Source organism: Pinus tabuliformis, chromosome J (genome assembly GCF_031772625.1).
Source record: "Pinus tabuliformis cultivar Carrire ecotype Pingquan chromosome J, CPIR1, whole genome shotgun sequence".
Classification (NCBI taxonomy): domain Eukaryota; kingdom Viridiplantae; phylum Streptophyta; class Pinopsida; order Pinales; family Pinaceae; genus Pinus; species Pinus tabuliformis.
This window is the reverse complement of record NC_142295.1, coordinates 1544441203-1544454721: the sequence shown is the minus strand read 5'-3', so window position 1 is coordinate 1544454721 and position 13519 is coordinate 1544441203. Positions and strand designations below refer to the sequence as shown.

At 41.4% G+C, this 13519-nt stretch overlaps 1 pseudogene; it reads right to left on the bottom strand.

The window, feature by feature from the left end:
* The window catches only part of LOC149233394 (3-phosphoinositide-dependent protein kinase 2 pseudogene), a 50632-nt pseudogene extending 37436 nt beyond the window's left edge, over positions 1 to 13196 (bottom strand).
* Positions 13197 to 13519: the final 323 nt, after the last annotated feature.

Here is a 13519-nt window from a genome sequence, read left to right as displayed (position 1 = left end):
AAGATTAATATTTGGGATGTCATTGATTGACCTTTGAGGACCATTTTATTTACCTTTGTTAGATTGGCTGGCAACATAGCCTTACATTTAGCAAACATATCTTACATGCAGTATGCCCTAGAATGCCTAGAACCAAAGGTGTTCAATTGGTGTGAGGTGATACTTCCTGTCATAAAAGAACAACTGTCCAAACTAAAGAATGGAAGAACCAAAAACTTTGGTTATGGATCCATATTGCCTACTTTCGCTTTGGAAAGAATTCCCCTGATGCAACCTCAAAACATTTCATTGGGACTGCCTGCACTGAGGGAGCCATGGATGCAGAGATGGGTGGACCTTATGGCTAGACATGCCGGCCAGTCACAAATATCCTTTTCAGATGCCTTTTTTGAGTGGTTTGACTGCCAGGAGATGGTATTTGTAGAGTATCCATATGTCGGGATGGATTTTTGAGGTGATCCAGATTTGTCTTTACCAGCTGGTGAGCAGTGGAGTGCTATAGGTAAAATGATTCGACCACATCTTTGTTTTTCAGTTTTATAATTTTTTGCATTTTTTATGTTACCAAGACTAAACAAACTCATATGTGTGTGCAGATATTGGACTAGCGTGACCAGTGGCATGCCCACGGGAGGCAAACGATGCTCCAGCAGGAAAGGCTATCGGGAGGGCCGTCCTTCAGGATCTAGACATATCAGAGACCCTGGCAATGTTGCAGGATCAGATTGAGGGCCTCACTCTGGGCATTCAGGATGTCAGGACCGATGAGTTACCTTTCAGGTTACAATGCCATACTACTGGTGTACTTAGTCATTGGACTAGGCTCCTACGCATGATAGCATAGGCGGTGACATGTTATCACCAACATCACTAGTCTAGGATGTTTTTCTACATTCATTTTCAGTTTCTTTGTCAGATGACCGATTTTGTCTTGGATACAGAACATTTTGTGAAAACTATAAATAGCTATCTACTTTTGATTTTTGGAGTTTTATTTTGGCTAAGTGATGAAATCCTAATGCAAATGCTGATGTGAAATGCTTTCTTTACAAATGCTCCAAATGTCTATTTAACACATAGTTTGCTAATGAATCAGTCAATGTGTTTAAGTTTTTTGAAATGTGTTGATATTGAATGGAATCAAAATGTCTTTCCAAAATCCTAACTCTTAGGAACATGCAATAAATAGATGGGTTTTGAATGGAATAAATGCCAGTGAGTTGTAGAATGACAAGTTGTGAATCTAGCCTGACAATGAGTCGATGTATGCCATGTGAAATGGAATCAGAGAGAAGTTCAATCAACACACTATACTTAGCGATGTTGTTCATTGATCGACCAATACATATCCCCCTGAAACTCACTAATTTGTTGCTTGAGCGAAGATGGCCCAGGCCACAAAAGATAAGTTCTGCATACTACGACTAGCTCCGTCAGCATACCCAACAAATGGTTCCAAAAAATTTGACATCTGCAACAAATTTGAAGTGGATTACCTAACCAAAATGACAACTCTAAAAGAAAACACTCAAAATGCAATAAAAGCATATGTACAATGAGTTTACTACACTTAATCAAGCATAGTAACGTTTAAGATACAACTCATTTCAGGGCTATGACAGTGGAATCCCATCATAATTGACTAGCTCGTAGGCTCCTTTTGTCAATACACATTTAGCAATGTAAGGGCCCATCCATAATGGTTCAAATTTACCTAGTCCTAATTTGTCAGAATCCTGATCGTAAAGTATGACCAGGTCACCTTCTGAGAAGACACGAGGCTTAACATTTTTTTCATATTATGCCTTGATGCATTTCTTATGTGCTTCGTTAGCCAATGCGGCATCACAACGAGTCTCATCCAAATGGATTAATTTCAAGAAACAAGCCTCTTCTTTAAAAGTTTCGAGAAGCAGATCGATTGCAAGCTTGAGGGATGAGATTTCGCACTGAATTGGTAAGACTGCTTCCAGACCATACACCAACTGAAAGGGTGTAAATCTGGTCACATTTCTCACCGAAGTCCTATATGCCCATAGAGTTGAGTACAGGATTAAATGCCAATTCCGTTTATGGACTCCAATCATTCTCTACAGCATGCTTTTAAGGACCTTGTTGATTTCCTCAACTTGTCTGTTAGCCTGCGGATAATATGGAGTAGAAATATCATGGGACAGTCCTAATTTGGTAGTTAATTCGATCATCATGTGATTGCGAAAATGTGACCCATGATCTGTGACTATAGCTTGTGCTACACCAAATCTAGAAACTACATGATTGAAAAAGAAAAGAGCAGTCGTTTTGCCGCTGTTGTTCAATGTAGGCATCGCCTCCGCCCATTTTGTAAAATAGTTGATAGTGACTATAATATACCCATGCCCCCCGACAGAGGTGGGGTTACATGTCATGGAATCAATGCCCCATTTAGAGAATGGGCCAAAAGCAACGACTGGATGCAGTGGTGCAGGTGGTAATCTGGTTTTGCGATCAAAAATCTGACAAGCATAGCAAATTCCAACTACAATTATGCAATCTTTGAATATGGTGGGCCAGAAGTAACCAACTCGTAAGATCTTTTGTGTAGTAACGTAAACAGATAGATGCCCCCCACAAGCACCTGAATGATAATCATTCAAAACTTTTTCGGCCTCCTCATGCATGAGACACCTTCGTAAAACCGTATCAATACCATGATGGTAAAGTGTATCACCAACAATCAGATAGTCTTTGGCTTGGTATCAAGTACGCACTATTCAAAGTGAGAGGTGTTAGGACTAAAAGTTTGGGTCTGGAGATAGACCAGTATATCCCCATACCATGGATCGCTTGACAATATCAGAAACAGAGTCTCATCCATAATTGATGCTTTTGATGTTAAATCATTGGAGGACGAGGGAAGGTTGCAAAGTAACTCTGCAAAGACGAGAGAATTCTTGGATTTGGATTTGGTGAATTCCAAATCAAACTCTTGCAAAATGGCTATCCATTTGGAATATTTTCCACCCAGCACTTGACGTGATAAAATGTATGTCATAGGGTTGCAATCTGACACAATGGTAGTTTTGTGAAAGAGTACATAGTGTCGAAATCTCTATACTGCTTGAACGACTGCTAAAGCCAACTTTTCAACATAAGAGTACTTGCTTTTTGTATCATTAAGATAACTACTATTATAGACATTTTTGTGCCTTACAACATTGAGCATGAAATGTCCATAATCTAAGGGATCCAAAGTCCCTAAACATGTTGTTCCTACCCCTACAGGAACAAGGCTAACAAACCACAGCAATTCACAGAAGTTCTCCACCAGAAACTGCTCAAAAACAAGCCAATTCAGGATCATTTCAATGGCTACACTAGCTGTTTGCGCTGAATGTCAAAGCCAACACTGGCTACCTGCGTTGAATGTCAACTGGAACACTGGCTACCTGCGCTGAACGATAGTGGACATGTGGCAGGCTCATTTCTCAAGGTGTCAAAACCCAGGAAGCTTCCAAAATGACACTTGCCTCAGGGAATTCGACTGGTGATGAGTAAGAGGTTCCAAATCTCCAAGTGGAAGCAAGAACCTCCAAGTGGAATCAAGAACTGACAGAGGGAGAGGACACTAGTCAGATCTCAAGCTGACTCATCCTCTCTCCAAACATCTATATATGGATCTCTCCTCCATGAGATCTGAAGGCTGGAATTTTGTTATTGCAAAGAATTGTTGTTGGTTTGAGATTGGAATCATTGGGTGCTTAATGCTTTGAAGGGGGTGAAGATAGGAATTCCATTTGCTGGGAAGGAGATGCTGGATTGGAGCCCTCTGGGTTGTATCTCTTCCTGAACCTTGTTATTCATCAATAAAGCTATCTTGGTTTCTCCTATATATTGATGTATTTTTGATGTATGATTGCATTGGTATGTTTAGTTTATTTCTAATCCTAAACTAGTTATGAATATGAATCCATGTCTTGTGTAGTGTTCTCTTCTTGTGATCTTGCAGAAACCTCTTGAAGTTGGGCGAGCGAGAAGGCCAGTAGCTGGGAACTCTCCAAGAGAGGAGAAGCCGGATCGAGGGACAAACGGAAGACACCGGTTAGTCCATCCATCTCTCTCTTCATTCTTAATTCATAAAGGAAGAATACTAGAATAGCTGTCTCTGTTTGTTGCTAAGGCACTGTCACACCTTAGGTGGATAGGATCGTCCTGCATAGGCATTTTTCCCCACAACAAATTGGCGACTCTGCTGGGGAGATTTGTTTAGTCATTTTATTTGTGTTTCTATCATTGTTTATTTCATAGGCTTGACAGCAACAATCGAACTGCATCTGCTTTTCCCGGATGCAAAGTAGACAGTTGTTGCCTTGATCCAATCACTGGACTTGTCTATGATCTGAACAATGGACTCACAAATGATTTGATGATCCTTTGTGATAGATCTTAGTACTCCCTCAAAGCATCCCCCGAGCCTTCTTTCTTCGTGGGAAACCTTGCTTGTTGCTTTTATTTGGCCTGAAACAGTTGATTAAATAGCAATCTGTGACCCAGAACCTGTGGGAAACGAGAGTTTCTCCTTCAGCGCAGACCCAGTGAAGGGATTCTGCATTTTAACGCAGGTCCCGTGAAGGCTACCTGCACTGAATGTCAAAACCCCTGTGTTGAGGTTGCGCTGAACCAGTTTGTCCTAGTGCAGCTGGGGTTCTCTGCTCTGTTTTGCCTTGTTTTGATCTCTGATTTTTGCAGCCTGTAACCAGCATAGGTACCAGTTTGATAACTCCTTTTCTCTGCTTAGATTCCGCCTCCTTTTGTACAAAAAGACTATGAATGTTTTTATGTGTTTGTGGCATCATTTACAGTTTTCCTTTGCATGAGTGAAATAATCATCCTGTAGCCCTTGATTTAGATCTATTGATTGTGATCTTAGGAGAGAGTTCATTGGCTGTTTGCAGTTGATTATACATTTGCTTTTGCTTATTGGTTTGAGTTTGTCTCTTTTAAGTGTCAAAACAAGTATTCATTTCGAAAATCGTTAAGTGTTGTAATCTCTTCTACCCTCTCTGCTTTCGAAAAAGTAAACTTGTTTGTATTGGTCATTTAAAAGCAAATTCAAAGTTGTGCAAAAAGCTTTCTTTTGTAGGCATCAATACTAAGAAAGCGGAAAAAACAAACACCTGCATTGTGCATTTGCATTTTGATAGTTTGCATGCTTGATTTAGGAAAAGTGCATTAGAGTGTGCTGATTGCTCTTTGAGAAAAGATGGTGTCTTTCTTTTCCTTTAATAGCTATGATTTTCAAAGTTGAAAAGATATAAAGCTTGCTTATCATCTTTAGACTGCATTTAGGAATCTGTATCATACATCTCGTGGTGAACCTTGAAAGGAAAACTTTAAAAAGATCAACCTAAAATAAATTGAATGAACTTAACAACGCTTTACAACATAACGCACAACATAGAGGTCTAGGCTAGAGACGTGTTCCGGCGTCGTTAAGCCTGGTGACTGTCGATCTCGTGGATGGTGGGTGATTCCTCCTGAGGGACGATAGCGCCAGTACGGATTGTGCTCCCACGTATTGTCGCGTATATATTGGGAGACCCCTATAGGCATAAAACCTTTATCCTTAGGAAGTCGTGTCGGCCGCCCTACTGATCGCAATGCACTGAACACAGCATTTAGGAAGATTGACCGACCGTACCCTAAAAAGTATTCTGCGGTTTTGCGAAAAGTTTGGCACACCTTCTGCCTAGAACTCCAGAGTAGTTTCTTTTGGCCTTTTTCAGACTCTATAACAGAAAAAGTCCATCCGAGCATTTGTCAGTTCGGGCTCGTTAAAACATCGAAGGAGACTAGAGTCATCTTTAGCTTTTTCTCGACTCTTTAAAAGTGAAAAAGCAAGTTGTGTCTAAAGCGTCGTTAAAATTTATTTTAAACAGAACAATCACCCCTTATTCTTGCGTTGATCTTTAGGTTGAAAAAATGGAGCACACCAACCAAGGAGTTCACCTTGGTGGAAATCCTAGTTCCTTCTCCTCTTGGGGAGATGTTGGTGTGCCCCATATGGCCACATTGTCGCTTCCAGGACTGACAATTGGCCTGCCGGTCTGGCTCTTTTCAACCAATGTCGTTCAAACCACCACTATTCCTGAATAGTCGAGTCAACAGTTATACCAAACTACGGTTGCCAACCAGCCTTCTACTTCATCTAACTCTTCCTCTCTTCCTTCCTCTTCGCTTGATGGAACTGGTAAAACAAAAAACCAAGTTCCTAAGGATAAGAAGGAAAAGAAGAAGAAAGAGAAGAAGAAGAAGGAGCCAAAAGCGACTGGGGGCAAACAAGTGTCGTCTGACAAAAATCCACACGCAGCACTGACAAGGCCTAAATTTCCATGCGTCATATGCAAGGGAGACCACTTCCATAGAGATTTTCCCTGCATCCCTCGGATACTAAGGGACTGGTCTCCCCGTTTGCACAATTCGGTAGCATCAACCTCTGATAGCCATGTTGACTGCTCACCGTCAACTAGTGAAAGTGAAACCACAGGACAGAGAGGGAAAGCTAGATTTCCCTGCAAACTGTGTGAAGGCAACCATGCCATCCACCATTGTCCCTTCTTAGACGAGGCTAAAATAGTTCTGGAAGATCGCCCAATTTTACGAGCGCAACTTCCTCCTGGATATCAAAAACTCCTGCCAATTCCTTCACTAGTTGAGAGCCCGGCCGGCCCACCCAGGTGGTCAGCCGAAGCATCTATCATTGAAGATGAACTGTCTGGATCCATGCCTGACGAAAGTCAAAAGGTTGAGACGGCAGTTGACCCAGTTTTGCCTTCAGAGGCTCTATCTTCGAATGATACCATCACAGAGGAGAATAAAGACGACACCGTCCAAATTCTCTTCATCAACACAGACTCTGATGAACAAGGGGGCAATGCCCCCATTCCTTTATCACAGGAAGGAAGTTCGTCAGGGCGATATCCGGCCGTCTATTCAGTGCCACCACCAAGCAACCTGGTTGTGTCCTTCGACTGGAACCAACTAGGAAGACCCCGGTTGCCAGCAAGCATACCATTCAGAATTATCGTTCAAATATACAGAATGGTAATGGCTGGCACTATCATTGATGAAGGGGCATCTGTGAGTATCCTTTCCTCTACTTCTTGGAAAGCGCTTGGTTCGCCAGCGCTTTTGCCTGAAATGAGAAATCTATCAGGCTTTGATAAAGGAACCAGTCGACCTTTAGGGATCCTCCCCAATGTGCCCATAACATTGAAAGGGAAGACCGTTCAAGTGAACGTGATGGTCGTTCAAGGACCCTTGGATTATAACCTACTCCTTGGACGAGACTATATATATTGCATGGGGGCCCTCGTCTCCTCACTCTTTAGAGTAATGTATTTCCCGCATGAAGGAAGAGTGGTCAAGCTCGTGGACCAACTTTCATTTCCCGGATCACACATCGCAAATAGTCAGATACCATCCCTAAATGGTCTCTTCACGCAAGAAGTGTCTCAACCCACGGTCCGTCCTCCTGATGAGCGCGAGTAATCCGGGAGGATATGACTGGAACCCAGGGGGCATGCATCCTGGTCTGCTTCGGCAGGAAAACTTTGGGTATAGAGTAGGTTTCCGCGGGAGAATATGACTAGTCTATACCCCGCCCTTGCTGGAGAGGGGTTATTCTAGAATAAGATTCTCTTGTCAAAGCTACGTGTTTGGCACTAAGGTCATTCACCTTTGTCTATCTCGATAGATATCGCCGAAGAAGTGTTTTGTTTGAAAGATTAACGAGACAATCTTTGGGTAGCCTGAAAGAGGTAGGCCTTTCCTGCTTAAACAAATGTTTTGGCGGACAAAGTAAGGGTAACCTTGAAATCATATTTTATGCCTGGGGGCATGCAAACCTTTTGGAGTGCAAGCAAGGGGCAGCTATTTATTTTTTAAATTTTTAGGTCCTCCCTTTAAACCTGTAGGTCTAACCCTTTAAACTTGTAGGATTAGTCGTTTCCGAACTCGCATAACGAAAGGATACGGGGCATAGCTTTGTAAGATGAAGCTCCATAAAAAATAGCATCTTCAATGAGACATTCTTATCATATGACTGGGTTTTCGAGCAGTTTTAGCACAAAGTTCATGCTCGTTAAAAAATAAACGCAAGATCCGAGCAGTTTTAGCACATAATTCATGCTCGTTAAAAAATAAACGTAAAATCGAGCAAATGTTTCCACCCACGTTTAAGCTCGTTAAAAAATGAACTATCCCGGTAAATAACCACTGTGAATGTAATATCATCAGCCATTAAAGCCTTGGTCGTGTTTGCACCGTCACCTCCACTTTTCATTTGGCCGATCGTTCACCTCCATATGATTGTTTACCCATTTTGAGGAACAGCTGCGAAGAGGGATTTCACCTAGCCATCCTTGTGACACTGCCGTGATTGGAAAATTCCAACCTATACCTGGAATCAGCTGCTAACCCTGTTTATCACTCGTTCCTCAAAGGACGAGTCTTCTTTAAGCTCTTTTCATCTGACTCGTAAAATATGAAAAGATTGCCGAGTCCTTGGCCTTCCGGCTCGTTAAAGGGACAGGAAGTGCTATCCATCCTCTAGATTTTAATATTTTTGGACCTGAGGGATTATTGCACAAAACGATCGAGCGCTTGTTTTATTCGGCTCGTTAAAACTATCGAAAAATCATCCCTTCTGTATTGTTTTATACTTTTTCGGACTTAAGGGATTAGATGACGAAAAAGGACTTTCGGAGTTAACTTTATGTACCTTTTCAGGCTCTCTAAAAATGAAAAGGACCGAGTTATCCTTGTCGTTAGACTCGTTAAAATCACTAAATAGCGACAAACTTGTCTTTAGACGAGAACGAGTTTCACTATCGCTAGGCTCGTTAAAACATAGCGATGGGCTTGCCCGACGGGCAGGTTATAGAACAAGAATATGTTATCCTCCTCAAGATTGACAAAAATAAAGAGGTACTGGTCAGCAATGACTGGGGAAAAATTTGGAGAAACTAAAGAAAACTTTGATGGTAGCAAGTCGCTCTTGAACATGACACTTTTCCTCCGTACCACAATCGGGTTGGGTTGTTTCATTCACCGGTCACATCCATGGTCTCGCCATACCATCCATATTTGGGGTAATGCTACCGATCCATTGCATCAGTGTCGCCACATGTTCAAGAGAAGTCGTTCAGAAAAGTCAACCATGTCCCATCCACTGCCATACATTATCCTTCATCCTTTCATGACCGCCACCCTGAATAATATGTCTCAGATCGTTTTCACCTCCATTAAAATCATTAGCTCCGTTTCGTGTCACTGATGTGGGATTCATCAAGGCCCTCCTTTGATGGATCGCTTCTTGTCGACATCAGCTCATTATCCAAGAAGTTGATCTAGAAACAAACCCTTCAGTACTTTGAAGCTTGCATGCCTCAATGACAAGTTTCTCACTTCCGGTGACAGGTATACATCAATGGCCTTCGACCGAAAGATTTTGCATGGTGTTCGACGCCAAGTCCTTTATTCACACCGCGTGAATTGTACTGCAGTACCTTGAGGGTCATTATCATTATCGGTGATTCCTCTCGCGCTTGTTAACGGTTTACATCTTCGACCGGTAATCAAGCGATGTCTTTCCATGTTCGACTTCAGATCAATTCTCACATGGATCGACTTGTACTTAGAGTGAAGATCGAACGAGTTTGAAGACCCCGGATCTAGTTTCATCCATCCGGGCTATGATATATATTCAGGAAAGATAAAGACATTGACATGTACATCATTGCAGCAGATAATCATCCTACTCAAAGGATGATAATTTCACCAAAATTATCAGTCTACCATCAGACGATTGTCTGTTCTATGTACAGAAAAATGAATTTATAAAGTTGAGCATGGGAATGCCCGCCTCAGCTAGATCATGAAAGCAGTATGAAAGATAATGTATTGTATTGTATCTTGTTACAGGTCTCCTCCCAGCATTGGATGAACTTCGGATCCCCCTGATAAAGCATTTCGCCCGATAAACAGCCTCATACTTTAGGGGGCAACTGTTATAGACATTTTTGTGCCTTACAACATTGAGCATGAAATGTCCATAATCTAAGGGATCCAAAGTCCCTAAACATGTTGTTCCTACCCCTAGAGGAACAAGGCTAATAAACCACAGCAATTCACAGAAGTTCTCCACCAGAAACTGCTCAAAAACAAGCCAATTCAGGATCATTTCAGTGGCTACACTAGCTGTTTGCGCTGAATGTCAAAGCCAACACTGGCTACCTACGTTGAATTTCAACTGGAACACTGGCTACCTGCGCTGAACGAGAGTGGACATGTGGCAGGCTCATTTCTCAAGGTGTCAAAACCCATGAAGCTTCCAAAATGACACTTGCCTCAAGGAATTCGACTGGTGATGAGTAAGAGGTTCCAAATCTCCAAGTGGAAGCAAGAACCTCCAAGTGGAATCAAGAACTGACAGAGGGAGAGGACACTAGTCAGATCTCAAGCTGACTCATCCTCTCTCCAAACATCTATATATGGATCTCTCCTCCATGAGATCTGAAGGCTGGAATTTTGTTATTGCAAAGAATTGCTGTTGGTTTGAGATTGGAATCATTGGGTGCTTAATGCTTTGAAGGGGGTGAAGATAGGAATTCCATTTGCTGGGAAGGAGATGCTAGATTGGAGCCCTCTGGGTTGTATCTCTTCCTGAACCTTGTTATTCATCAATAAAGCTATCTTGGTTTCTCCTATATATTGATGTATTTTGTTATCACAAAACCAGTACTAGGGACTGCAACCAAGCAAGGTCTCATGTAACTGTTTCAGACCATACTTTAGATTAGGAATTAGCCTTCCTAATCAGAGAGGGCTCTCTCATGACTCTTGACAAAATCCTTCAAACACTAGAGGGCTAACTCTTCACACCTTTATAAAAATATAGCTGGCTGGACATACATCAAATTAGTCTTCATTGGGCTATGGAGTCTCTCACAGTTAATAAACCAAATCACAGTCATCTCATAGAAGCCAAGGCTCTTTGCATCATCAAAGGTTCAAACATAATTTACCTAAATCAAAGCCTGCTGAACATACAGGAAGTCAGAGCATTAAAAAATGAATTCTGAGTGATGTTCAAACATGCTTCACCAAAACCCACAGCCTGTCAAGCACACAGGAAGTCAGAGCATATAATATGAATTCTGAGGGATTGTACCATAACAAGGCTGTAAAAAGAACATTAAGAAACTAAAACCACCATCACATTTGAACAAAGAGATGCATTGAGAATCTTGGGAAGAAAAAACTCTGTTTGCTATTACTGTAACAGTCTTTTCATAAGCTCTATAAAACTCTGTTTTTGTACATACAGTCCAACCCTTTTTACATCCTAACTTGGCCCATATATAGGCAAGCAAACTCAAACACCTCGAGCTTCCTCCTCCAGCATGAGGGGAGCCTCGAAGGTGGCTATTAACTCTTCCTACATGCTCTTAACTACTGCATTAATTACAAACATGTTGAACTAAAATTACACACAATCCTAATCCAACTAAAATACTAATTTCATTCTCCTCGCAGACTTGATGCTTTCTTGGATGCTGGACAGCTGTATGATTTTCATTATGGCTAAGATATGTTAAGGGAACAATCACCGAGCAAGCTGGTCTCGGATGCTAGCTGTAAGGCAGCTTATTAATTGATAAAATTAATCACCCTACATCCACGATCCCCTGTCTTCCATTCCTCTTCATCATTTAAAAACCACACTCCGAGTTTTTTAAACCTTCAATTAATCAACGCATAACCACCATATGTTATATGATCTGGATACTTCAAGGACCAACAGGTGTATCAACCGAAGATTCTGGTAACCCCACCAATACGCTAGTAGCTCGGTCATAAATTGCCTTTGAGAAAACTTTATGAAAATAAACAAAATATTTTATTTTTTCTTCAAGAGCTACACCTGTCACTGTTTGAGTTGTTATAAAACCCATGTATGATCTCCCTGCCTGAGTTTGAGACCTTCTTTTACCATTAACTGACCTCATCATCAAAATTCATTGTTTTTCCACAAAACAGCATTCTACAGCAGTTTCGTAGCGCGCTACGAAACTGCTGTAGATGTCAAAACAGAACCTATGTATCTTTGAAGCGTTTTCTGCTTAGATTCATGATCTCTTCAGACATTTGTACAGCTATTAGGAACCTAAATAGTTTTAAGAAGATAAAGCTTGCTTCTGTCATTACATATCACAGCCAACTAGATTAGCATCAAACCAATAAAAAGCTTCATAAATTCCAACTGGAACATAGAGTCACTGTAGTATTCCTTGCTGCCTTCAAATCTTCAAATGAGGTGGTCTTTTTCAAAGTACAGATCTTAAAGTTGGAAGAATTCAACACTTGGACATTAAGCTCCTTAGGATTATCAAACCAAACTATCTCACCCTGCTGTACCAATTTGACTGGGTCTACCTATATCAACTTCGGCTTGTCTGTCAGAATCAGCTGCATCTTTTTGCTGTAAAGTTTCCGAATTTTCTTAACTAATGAAACCATCACAATGAACTCCCCTGGATCTAGAAATTTCTCCCATTTAGAGTCACAGTTAATGGTGGGGCTAACTTTGGAGCCAGCATACTCCTAACATTATCCCAGTCAACTCCCTTGAAGAAAGGATGACTCTAGAGAGAAGCATACCCTTCAGGGTCAGAAGCCAATCTTTTAGATGAGTCCATATCCAGCAAACAATCAATAAGGTGCCAAGCTTCAGAAGAAAAATATTCAGGAAATTTGAAATCTCTATCCATGATCCTTTGGAATGTGAGCCACTCACTGCCATCTTTAAAAGGTAATATGTCAGACAGCATCTGATACAACGCGCAACCCAGTGCCCATAGATCATTTCCAATTGTTGGAGGTGCATGCTTAAGGACCTCTGGCGGAACGCAGGCAGCTGTACCAACAAATGTGCAGGTCTTCTCGTTTGAAGTAGTCGGAATAATTGAAATTGAGGTGTTTTCCATTGGTTTGAAGAAGTATATTCTCTTTACATCTCGGTGTATCAGTCCTACTTTGTGAAGGTATTCAAGGACATCCACAATCTCTGCAATATATAAACGTGCTTCATCCTCTGAAAAACGAGATTTCTTAACAGCACGATTTGAATCCCATCCCAGGATAGAAAGCAACATTCCATGACAGTGCTTCCCAACTTATTCCCAAGCATACCAGTGAATATGGCAGCTCAATGCAGAAGTAGGGGAATGATACAACGGCAATGGATTTCCCAGAGACCTGTCATTCCAATTAAATGTGGCTTCACGGCTTCAACAATTTAACCATGCAAACTCTAGCCTTCTGTTCCCTTGGAAGCGTTTGGGTTCCTGCTTACTGACCAACGATCCAAATCTTTATTGTAAATATCAGAAACATTTCCACTGCAAACCCACCATGTGGTAGCCAATCTACAAGATCAAAATTCACAACTTCTGCACGATTCAATCCACAATTGAAA